Source organism: Apium graveolens, chromosome 1 (assembly GCF_009905375.1).
Source record: "Apium graveolens cultivar Ventura chromosome 1, ASM990537v1, whole genome shotgun sequence".
Classification (NCBI taxonomy): domain Eukaryota; kingdom Viridiplantae; phylum Streptophyta; class Magnoliopsida; order Apiales; family Apiaceae; genus Apium; species Apium graveolens.
In genome coordinates, this window is record NC_133647.1 from 173,946,396 (window position 1) to 173,959,142 (window position 12,747).

Below are 12,747 nucleotides of genomic sequence, written 5' to 3' on the forward strand. Positions count from 1 at the left end.
GAACCCAAATCTCTGACAAAGAACGATTCTCAAATAGATGAAGTGACACCTTGAAAGATCCTTCACTCTGACAATATACAAAAATGCTCATCTCATTTAGGGATCTATCAAAAGCAGCTGTGATCCTTGAGACTTCAGTCTTGATAGCATTCATGTACATGTCATTGTTAGGATTTGAGATTTCCAGCTTGTCAAGAAGATGTAAGAACTGCCTATCATTGTTAGTGCTCAGCTGAGGCATATCAAGTACTCTCCTAGCTTCATCCCATTTTTCACCAATCTTTAGTCTGACATCTCTTCTCCTTTCTTGAGCCTTAATGTCATGAAGACGTTGCTTTTGAAGAGTTTTTGTTCTTTGAATGTCTTTTCTCATGTCAATGATCTGAGAGACCTTCTTGAGTTCAGCTTCTTTTCTTTTCATTTCTGACTGCTCCTTCTGAAATTCTTTCTCAAACATAGGATCCACTTGAGCTTCTTCTTCCCATTCTCCAAAATCACTTTCCTCTTCAGCTTCAAATAACCCATCTTTATCTTCCTGAACTGGTTCAGTGGGAATGTCAAAAATATCAAAGTCATCATGTTCTCCACTGTAGTAGACATCATCAGCCTTTCATTTGTTTCCAGCAGAGGTATCTTTTTCTTTTCCCTTTCCACTACTCCCTTTCTTCTCCCCCTTAGTTGAGGGATCCTCTACTGACTTTCCTTTAGAACCTCCATGACCTTCATCACCTCCAGAGCCTGAGCCTCCACCAGACGGCCCTTCAAAGTAAGTTCTTTGTTCTTCATTAGGGCAATGAGAATTCTTGATCATGTAATATAGGTGCTTCATCCCTTCATTGAGATGTTCCATGCCCGTCTCTATCTTTAGAAATCTTGAGGAGTCCAGTGAATGATTCATCTCAACGAGGTCTTCAAGAGAAGTCATTCTTGTATATAGAGAGCAGAAGTTGGATATGTCATCAGCTGATAAAGTTGGAGTGTCCTGAATAGAATTGAGCTTTGGTATTACAGTGGTCTTTAGATCTGAGATGTCGTTCCTTATGATTGCAAGCTGATTGTTGACAGAGGTGGAAGAAGAAGACCGTTCAACCACTTGTGCTTTGAATGCTTGAGCTTCAGCTTGGCTTTTAGCAAGTTCTTCTTTTAGGGCAGCAATCTGAGCTAACAGGTTTACAGTATCAGTGTCTGTGTGTGCTCTCACCTGAATTTCACTCGTGTTTGGTTCACTCATCTCACGTGCATGTGTTTCTCTCAATATAATTGCTCGTGAGGAGTCTTCCTGTTGCTGTTCTTCTGTACCTGCATTAAAAATCACCCTAGCCTCTTCAAGAGAGGTCAGTGGTGGTGCAATGGGAATTCGCGAGTCCCGATCCTCAGTCAAACCTATCAAATCTTTTGGAATAGATGTCTGAATTGCTTCAGGGATAGATTGACCGAGTTGCCCTCCACTTTCTCCAGATAAATCTGTGAGTGGAGAATCCCATAAGGGAGCCAGAGGTGTTGGATCTGGGAGGGGAGAAAATGACTCTATTAAAGATGGCGGAGAGTCAGATTTTCCCTCTGAAGCATGTGACTGCTCTTCTGCCGTAACTATGGCAGGCACTGTAACCGACTCTACGTGCACTCCTCGCTGTGTGTCCTGAGTATGATCTGGGGAAGTGTATGGTTCCATTGTGAGTAATGGAATTATGCTTGACTCAGTACAAGATGCCATGGCCCTATGGCGAATTTCAATAGATGCATCCTGTTGAGAGAATGCCTCTAGTAACTGTTCATTGGCCATTTCAAAGTCCATATCCTGTTGGGAGGACAAGGATGGGCTTTCAGATGCCTCAGAATATGTTCTTCTTTTCTTAGGAGGAGGCAGAGCTGAGGGTTCACTCATATTTAACAATGAACTACTTCCTAGTAATCTCCTGGGTAACATTTTAGACAGTGGGGGAGAGGTTGAGATAGAATGTGACTCTGTGTTTGGCTCTATGACCTGGGATTGAAGCTGTGGTTCTACAACTTCATGGTCAGCCCTATCAACCACTGGGGGTCTTTCAACAGAAGTAGGAAGAGAGTGAGAGTGAGGAATTACTACCTGTAATGGAAGAGCCTGGGTGGCTTGAACCACTGGAGGTTGAGGTTGCTGTTCATGGCCGGGAAGATTGAAAATAGGTAAGGGAATATAAGTGGCCATGAAAGCAGATACAAGTACTGGAACTTGCATGAATTTGAAGGTTGTGTCTTGGCGAGTGTAAATCTTTTTACTAACTGGAGGGGGTTCGGTTACTGCAGAGTTAGCAAAAAGGGCTTTGTGTTCAGGTGCGAGAAGATGATCTGCTATAAGCATGAGAAAACGAGCATAGTAACATGATACCCTACGATTTGTAGAATGATCACGTAAAGCAGAAGTTAGACGTCTCAAGAGAATGGGAAAAAGTAGTTTGCCAAAATTGATCCTTTGATTGAAAACAACCGCAAGACCAATATACTGCAGAGTGGAAGTGATGTTATGAAAATTGGATTTTGTGCAGTTGGCAAACACTTTGGAAAGTGTATCAAAGAAAATATCCCATTCAGACACCAAATTTGATTTAGAAAGTTTGGTTAAATTGATCACCCCCTGATAGTGAATAGCATTGAAAAAATTTGTGATATCATTTTCAGAGGGTAAATTACAGAAATTGTCTAGTGGAAAATTTAACGCACGATTGACGACTGTTTCATCAACTACATACTGTGTGTTTGCGACGGTGAATGAAAAAGATTTTGAATCATCGGCCACAGTAGAGGTTGTGCAAATCAGTCTAAGTAGATTGACATTTAAAATCACATTTGATTTAATAGCAGAGCTAACAATCGAATGGTCATTTAAAAATCTAATCCATGGCTTAAATTTTTCAACATCACATTTTTCCGGATTAAAATAACCAACCTGATTATGCGCGACAATTTGGAAATTGAGAGCCATTTAAAATAATAATAAGACACACGCTTTTCAGAATTTTAAGAGTAATATTAAGAAAATTCGAATTAATTAAATTAATTTAATAATTCGAATTAAATTAATTATAATCGAAAAATTTAGACAGAAATGTATCTCGTTAAAATTCTTAACTCACAAACGCAGTTTTGACAAACCAAAAGACACAAATCAGAAATTGAAATAAAAATAAAAAGAACTGATTTTGGGAAAAATCGATTTGAAGAAAAAGAAAAGAAAGAAAGAAAGAAAAAAAAATTGGGCAGCACTTCCGTAAGTATATACGTGTGTATATATCACAGGAGTGAAGTTTTAGTATGCTGAGTGAAAACTCGAGCAAGGAAGACAGACAATTCGTTGGTTTTAGTTCGAAGAGAGAGAAGAGAGAAAACTGAATACAAATACTGTTCGAATTTTTTTGAGAAGAAATGAACTGATGAAATGTGGTTTAAAACAATACAAACACACGCTTTTATATGACAGTTGGTATGACAATCCTGGATTGTCATATCGATTGTCATACCAGGCAAAAGAAGGGAAAAAAAACAACAGAAATAAATACTAAAATTATAACTGGTATGACAATCTGATAGTCATACCGATTGTCATACCAGTACAATAATAAAAGGAAAATAATTATATATAAGGTTTAAAACTGGCAAGACAATTGATAGTCATACCTGTTATGGATTAAAACTACTATATATAATTGCTGTATTTAATACTAAGAAACGTGAGCTTCGAGGCTCGATTTGACTGCTCTTGTGTTTCGTGACTCAATCTGCCTTAACAAGATGCCTACGTACCTTGCTGATTGCCAAGGATCAAGTCAAAAAACGTAGTTCTGATTTGTGGGGTGAGGCCCCTTATATAGATGTGGGAGTCCTTGAATTGGACTTGGTATAAGAGACTTGGTGGACAAGCCTCTGAATTAGGATAGACTTAGGAGTCCTAGGAAGTAGGAAGCTGATCCCTTATCCTTTTAGGTCCCCTTGAGGCTAATCTATAAGGATTTATATCCTTATCGGGACTCTTCTCAATAGCTGATTTTTCCCTTATTAATTAATTACGAAATTAATTAATAATCAGGGCTTTTGGGCCTTTGTCAGGCCTGATCTGGTCCATCAGGCTTAACCTTTCTGGTTTGAGTATCATATATCTATTTATTGGGCCTAGCAGCCCACAGCTTGTACAATTAATGCAGTATTTAATTATACAATCATAATTTATTTATCCCTATCATTTGCCCCCCAACTTTTGGGAAACATTGAATAGGTTTCGCAGAAGTTAAGTCTATTTGTTCCCTTACAGGGTTTCGTTTTTCCGTAAAGTGTGGAGCGACCTACACGTTTACAACGAATTTTTCCTTTTATTTAGGAATTATTTTGATTTCCAGGAATTTTTCCCTTATTTCCGGGATTTTTCCCTAATTTCTGGAATTTTCCCTAATTTTTCTGGGATTTTCCCTAATTTTTCTGGGATTTTTCCTTATTTTTCTGGGATTTATCCTTAATTTCTGGATTTCTCCCTTAATTTCTGGATTTTTCCCTTAATTTCTGGGATTTATCCTTAATTTCTGGAATTTTCCCTTAATTTCTGGATTTTTCCCTTAATTTCTGGGATTTATCCTTAATTTTCTGGGATTTATCCTTAATTTCTGGAATTTTCCCTTAATTTCTGGATTTTTCCCTTAATTTCTGGGATTTATCCTTAATTTCTGGATTTTTCCCTTAATTTCTGGGATTTATCCTTAATTTCTGGATTTTTCCCTTAATTTCTGGGATTTATCCTTAATTTCTGGATTTTTCCCTTAATTTCTGGGATTTATCCTTAATTTCTGGAATTTTCCCTTAATTTCTGGATTTTTCCCTTAATTTCTGGGATTTATCCTTAATTTTCTGGGATTTATCCTTAATTTCTGGAATTTTCCCTTAATTTCTGGATTTTTCCCTTAATTTCTGGGATTTATCCTTAATTTCTGGATTTTTCCCTTAATTTCTGGGATTTATCCTTAATTTCTGGATTTTTCCCTTAATTTCTGGGATTTATCCTTAATTTCTGGATTTATTCCTTAATTTCTGGATTTTATCCTTAATTTCTGGATTTATTCCTTAATTTCTGAAAATATTAACATTTTTCAAAAATTATTTTAAGGAATTTCCTGATTTTTTTTGTAATTTTCCAGGATTTTTTTCCCCCCTTTTTTTTTCTTTTTTCTCTTTTTTTTTTTATACAGTTTTCGACCAGGGATCCATTCGGCCAGGATCCTGGTCGAATTAACCTTCTTTCAGCCCTGGTCGAAGGAAATTCGAGCAGGAATATTCGAGCAGAGGTCCTGGTCGAATTTCGGCCAGGAATTTCCCCCCCCCCTTTTTTTTTTTTTTTTCGACTAGGATTTTCGTCCTTTTCGGTCAGGATCTCCGTTTTTGACCGAATTAACCCTCATTTGTTGCCCAGGTCGATGCAAATTCGGGAAGGGCTCATTCGACCAGGATTTTATTTGGTTTCCTGGTCGACCGGGTCAAAAACGTTCTGCCATTCTGATCGAATGAAACAGCTATTTCCCCTTTTCGACCAGGAAATTTTCGGTCAGGGTTTTGGGTCAGAATTCTTTGTTTTGACCGAATTAGCCGCCTTTCTTGCCTTGGTCGAAGCAATTTCGAGCAGGATTGTTTCGACCAGGGTTTTCAGTTGATTTCTAGTCGAATGAGTCTTAATTCAGGTCGAATTAAGCTTATTTTTCAGCCCTGATCGACAAGATTTCGACCTCAGGAGTTTCGATCAGGATTCCTTTGTGTTTCCTGGTCGAATTGGTCTTGAATTAACTTCTTGCATATATTTTTGTAATTTGGATTTGGGCCCTTAAACCTGGGCTGTATTCTTTTGGGCCATCCCCTTTCTTGGTTTATAACCTGGGCCCATTTCAACTGGGTTTTGTATTTTTAACTAATTGGGCCCTTTTCTGGGCTGTTCTGACCTTGGGGCCCACTATCTTTATTAATCCTGGGCCTGGAAAAATCATTTTGGGCCTCAAATAGGGCTTTATGTATTTGGGCCTTGGTACTGGGCCTTGGGTTTTTCAAGATTTTTCTAGAATTGGGCCTCATTTCTGGGCCCAAATTCCAAATTCTTCTAAGGTTATTCTGGATTCTTCCAGAATCTTCAAAAAAAATTCAAATTTCTCTCAATTTTTCCAGGGATTTTCTGGATAATTCCAGAACCTTCTTATTTTTGGGCTCAAATGGGCTTTTTTGAGGCCCAAATCCCCTTATTTCTCCTATATAGGTGGGATGAGAGTGTGCTTCTTCACACCTCTCATTTCATTTCTCTTCATCTCAAACTTCCTAATCTTCTCCTCTCTCTAATCCACTCCTTTCTCCTCCCAAGTCTTTTCCAGTCTTTACTAGATGGCTGACAAGAGCTCCGAGAGGGCGGCCAAGATAGCCTCGGCTTCAAAACGAGGTAAGGATATCGAGATCCGCTCTTCATATATGTCTTTAATTGATATGATTAATACTAGGGGGGATGAATATCCTTCCACTGCACATCTCGACTCCTTTAATCACTGTAATACTTGGCATAACATAGATTTCAATAAACTAAATGCTCGTTATAACGTCCCTCCCCCCTTTAGACTAGTTCCAGTCTCTGGTGGTGACCGTACTTGCCACTGGAGGCCCGATACTCTCTTCATCTATACCGACGCCCTTAATGCTGGGCTTAGGTTCCCTTTCCATCCTTTTATCCCTCATCTTTTGGCTGACTTACAAATCAACCCGTGTCAGCTTCCTCCAAACGCCTGGAGGAATATTCTATGTTTTATGGTTTGTTGTCTTAGGGAGGGCTTTCCTCTTTCTGTAGCCGTTTTTAGGAAAGTCTTTCAATGTTACAATAGTTCTTCCAATATTTGTGGCTGGGTTTATGTCAAACAAAGGCCCAAAAGCAAACATATCTTTAACAGTGCTTCTATTCCTGATAATAATCCAAATTGGAGGAATAGTTTCGTTGGGTTACGTTGGGAGAATGGCGATTGGGGCACGCTCTTTCGATCTTCCTTCGGGAAGGTCAGTGATGGTAGCCTCAAATCCATTCACTTAACTCCTGAAGAAACTATCATTTATAATGGGCTCACTCAGGATGATGGCACCACCACCAGCTGGACTCTTTTAGAAGAGTTTTCCCTGATTCATGTGGGACTATCCTCTGTTTCTCAACAGGGTATTTCTCTTCCCTTCTCAATTTTTCTTTATTCCACGCATTATTAACATCACTTATTTTGTCTTTTGATTTGTTTCAGCTGCTAAGGAGATTAACGAGGACAATGTCCCCTTGGTCGAGGAAACAGCTAGGATGAAGAAAGCTCGGTTAGCAGGCCTAGACACCCGAGGAAAGGCGACAGAGCCTATCTTCTTGAGAAAGCACAAGGAGCCTATGGGGGAGGCTTCAACTGAAGGAGCTGAGGGCCATAATGCTCCTATCACTGCTGCTGCCCCTGCTGCTGCTGCTACAGGCGCCTTTCAGCCTCTCTGGGGATTCCGCCGAGGGGATACCGTGGTTGGTTCCACGAAGCATGCTTGGGATTGGTCCTACCATAGCGTGACTCTAAAGGACTTTACTGATGTGGTGGCCACCCCTGACCTTGAGAGGATTAAGCTCATGGGAGCCCAATCTCTGGCTTCGGTATGCCTTCTCTTTTTTAAACTTATTTCTCGTTCTTGTAGCACTTTCTTGCCTTATACTTTGTTAATTGTTTTGTTTCAGTCTAACGCCTACTTTCAAGGCGCTGTGAGGCAAGCCGAATCATGGAAGCGGGCTTCTGATAAGGCCGATAATGCCCTCAGGAGGCAGCAGAAGAAGTATGCTACCCTGGAGAAGAAGCTCAAGCGCAAGGAGGAAGAACTCGGAGAGTCTAACGCCGAGCTGGTGGTACTTCGGGCGGATAAGGATAAGGCTATAGACAACTATCTGGACTCGGAGGAGTTTGCCCAATCTATGAGGATTAGGGATGATTCAGTCTTTCCCGAGTTTTTTAGGACTGGTTGGGACACGGCCCTTGGGACCGTGAACGAGGCTTGTCCTGATATTAACCCGGTGGACTATATCTGTCCTGATGACGAGGCTTTGCTACAGAGGTTTCGTACCCGAGTAGTTGTCTCAGAACATGTTCCTCAGGATCCACTCCTTCTTCCTCCCGAGTCTTCTTCCAGACCTGCTGAGGACGACAGCTCTTCCTCCTCCTCCGAGACGACAGAGACATCCAGCGAGAGTGGAGAGGACGATGATATGGATGCCGAGGGTACTTCAGCTCCTTAGAGCTTTTTCAGCCCTGCGTGGCCTTTTTTTTTTTATTTTCAAGACTTTATTTATCAAACTTTTGTAACATCTATCAGATCTATTTCATTTATCACCTTTTATGCTTGCATCCATGCATTTGATTTTTATTTGTTAGGCCACAAACATACTTTGAAGAACTTATGAATTTCATAAAATTGTCTGGGATTCGTCCCTTACACAAGTCTTAATAAATTTCGTAATAAAACTAAAACATATAAATCCTAAGCAAGCAAAGCTTCAAGGTGCTTTTCAACCTACTCGCCATCCTGACGAGTGAAAATCGTACTTCGACCATCTCACACGTAGTAAACCTTCAGGTTTTGTGCGTGCCAGGTTCTCGGGACTTCAAAACCATCCATAGTCTCCAGCTTGTAGGTTCCTCTACCCTGAACGCTCTTGACTCTATACGGCCCTTCCCAATTTGGGGCAAGCTTTCCTTTCTGTCCGACACCAGAAGCCTCTATTTTTCTCAAGACTAGGTCACCTTGTTTGAAAAACCTCTCTTTAACCCTTAGGTTGTAGTAGAATGAAGCCTTTTTCTGATATTCTACTATCTTTGCGTGTGCTTTATCTCGCACTTCATCGATTAAATCCAGGGCTAACTTCTGCCCTTCCTCATTTTCTTTTTCATCAAAAGCCTGAATCCTTGGAGAAGAATGTGATATCTCCACGGGAACTACTGCTTCCGCCCCATATGCCAACATGAAAGGAGTTGCATTTGTCGTGACTCTACAGGTAGTCCTATAGGCCCACAATATAGGAAGTATCTCATCCACCCAGTTATTTCTTGACTTTTCGATCCTCTTCTTTAGTCCATCCAGGATTATCCGATTTGCTACCTCCGCTTGCCCATTGGCTTGCGGGTGAGCCACAGAGGTGAACCGTAACTCAATTTCATTTTCTTCGCAATACTTCTTGAATTCTTCGTTGTTGAATTGTGTTCCATTGTCAGTGACGAGGATACGGGGAATTCCATATCGGCACATAATGTTTTCCCACAGGAATTGTGCAACCTGCTTAGTTGTGATTTTGGCCAAAGGTTTGGCTTCGATCCACTTGGTGAAATAATCAATGGCTACAATCAGAAACTTCCTTTGTGCTGTGGCCATAGGAAAAGGCCCTAGAATATCCATCCCCCACATAGCAAAGGGAATAGGTGAGTTGATAGAGGTCAGCATCTCGGGGGGTTGTCTGGCGACTGGTGCATGCTTCTGACAACGATCACACTTCTTTACATATTCTTTGGCATCAGCCATCATTTCTGGCCAATAGAAGCCTAAACGAGTTATCTTATGAGCCAAGGCCCTGCCCCCCAAGTGTTGCCCACAAATACCTCCATGCACTTCCTCAAGAGCTAAGCGTGCCTCATCGGGCCTGAGACACCTCAAGTAAGGAACCACGAAAGATCTTTTATATAGAATCCCATCTATCAAAGAGTACCTTAGTGCTCGAACAGTTAACTTCCGTGCCTCAATTGTATCGCTTGGCAACCAACCGGTCTGAATGTGAGCCTTGATGGGATCAATCCATGACGTCCCCAAGCCTACGGGAGCCACAAGCTTAACATCTATGCTTCGTGTCTTCAAAACACGGAAGTACACACTTCCTGAACTTTCTTCAATCTCAGATGAAGCAAACTTTGATAGCGCATCTGCTTTAGCATTTTCTTCCCTTGGAATGTGTTCAACATGGCATTCATTAAATTGGGTCATCACAGCCCTTACTAGGCGAACATACTTTGCCATCGTATCATCCCTTGCTTCAAATTCTCCCTTTACCTGGGATATGATCAACTTCGAGTCTCCACGGACCTTTAAGTTTTTGACTCTAAGTGTCCCAGCTAGACCAAGGCCAGCAATCAGGGCTTCATACTCTGCCTCATTGTTTGTGGTTGGGAAGTCTAGCTTCATGGCATACTCAATTAAGAATCCATCAGGGCTTTGCAAAACCAACCCTGCTCCACTGGAATTTGTTTTTGATGCTCCATCAAAATAGAGAACCCAATATTCTTTCTCCTTGTCCCCATTGTCGACTCCCTTGTCTTGAGGTGTGGTATCTTCCTGCCCCCCGACTTCTTGGTTGGGTATGGTACATTCCACCACGAAGTCAGCTAGTGCCTGGGCTTTTATGGCCATACGTGGCTTATACTTGAGATCGAACTCTCCCAACTCTATTGCCCACTTAATCAGTCTCCCACTTGCCTTGGGACTGTGAATGATATTTCTCAGTGGCTGATTTGTTAGCACTTCAATTTGGTGAGCTTGAAAATAAGGACGCAGCTTTCTTGAAGCCATTACCAAGGCTAAAGCGAATTTCTCAATGGATGAATAATTCAACTCAGCACCATGCAAAATTTTGCTGACATAGTATACGGGTTTCTGGACTTTCAGTTCCTCCTTAACCAACACCGCGCTCAAGGCGCTTTCTGAAACAGCCAAGTACAAGAATAAAACTTCACCCTGAACTGGCTTGGCCAACAACGGGGCCTGGCCCATATACTTCTTTAACTCTTCAAATGCCTTCTGATTTTCCTCACTCCATACAAAGTCTTTAATGTTCTTTAATGACTTGAAGAATGACAAGCACTTGTCTCCTGACTTGGAGATGAATCGTCCTAGCGCAGCAACCCTTCCTGTGAGTTTCTGAACATCCTTGACAGTTTTTGGGGGTTCCATGTCCAGGATTGCCTTTATTTTATCGGGGTTAGCCTCAATTCCCCTCTTTGAGACCATCAATCCCAAGAATTTTCCGGATCCTACTCCGAAAGCACACTTCATGGGATTCAACATCATCTTGTGGTACCTCAGGACCTCAAAAGCTTCCCTCAAATGGGTTATATGACCAGTCTTTACTAGACTCTTGACTAGCATGTCATCAACATAGACTTCCATAGTCTTCCCAATAAGATCCTTAAAAATTTTATTCACCAACCTTTGATAGGTGGCTCCTGCATTCTTGAGACCAAACGCCATAACAAGATAACAATAAACACCAAAGTCAGTGATAAATGATACCTTTGGAATGTCATCCTTATGCATTTTGATCTGGTTGTATCCGCTAAACCCATCCATGAAACTCAGCATATCATGTCCAGCGGTGGCATCAATCAAAGTATCAATTCTAGGCAGCGGAAAACAGTCTTTGGGGCATGCATCATTCAGATCGGTGAAGTCTATACACATCCTCCACTTTCCATTAGCCTTCTTCACCATTACAGGGTTTGCTAACCACTCCGGAAATTGAATCTCCTCAATGAAACCAGCCTCTAAGAGCTTTTCCACTTCCTGCTTTATAGCCTCTTGTCTTTCCGGGGCAAAATTTCTTTTCTTTTGTTTCACTGTCTTCCGGCTTGGATCCACGTTTAACTTGTGGGTAATTAACTCCGGGTCTATGCCTGGCATATCAGCTGCTGACCATGCAAACACATCACTATTTTCTTGCAAAAATTTCACTAACTTCCCTCTAAGGGGCTCCTCTAATGTAGCTCCAATGAAAGTCATCCTCTCAGGATTCTTGGGATCTAAAGGAACCGAAACCAATTCTTCTGCTGGCCTTCCTCTATTCTCATCATTTTCTCGAACATCCATATCTTCAATAGGAAGAACCTGCCCCCCGACTCCATCTGCCCTCAAAGAGGCCACATAACAGCTTCTAGCCATTTTTTGATCTCCCTTCTCTTCTCCAATCCCGTTTCGGGTGGGAAACTTCATGACTGAATGGTAGGAAGAGGGGACTTCCTTGAAGGCATGTATCCCTGTTCTCCCCATGATAGCATTATAAGTTGAACTAGCCTTTACCACCACAAAATCCAGCATCTGCGTTGCTTGCCTTGGCTCCGTACCTATGGTGGTTGGCAATTTAATTATCCCTTCCACAGGACATTCTACTCCAGCAAATCCATATATCGGCATGTCGGTTGGTGTCAACTGGGAGTCGTTATACCCCATCCTCAGAAAGGTGTCATGGAGCAAGATATCCACAGAAGCACCATTATCCACAAGGACCCTCTTAACCGGGCTATTTCCTATTATCGGCGTTATGACCAGCGGGTCGTCATGGGGAAACTTCACACCCTCTAGGTCGGAATCATCAAAAGCCAATGTTACTTCTGTCCTGGCCCTCTTCGGGGCTTCTCCAACAATATGCATAACCTCTCTAGTATATGCCTTTCTGGAATTTTTGGACAATCCAGCAGCAGTTGGACCTCCAAAGATCGTGTTTATCACAGGCCCTCGAGGTCTCGGCCCTCCATAAATGGTGTTTATAACTGGTCCTCTAGGTTGGGGATTCCGCCCCTGATCATCTTGGTCCCTCCTACGATCTTCAAAGTTCTTCCTTCCATTATTATTTCTGTCTCCTCCATCTCCAGTATACTTGTTCAATCTTCCTTTTCGAATCAAAAACTCAATTTCATCTTTCAACTGCCTACACTCATCGGTGTC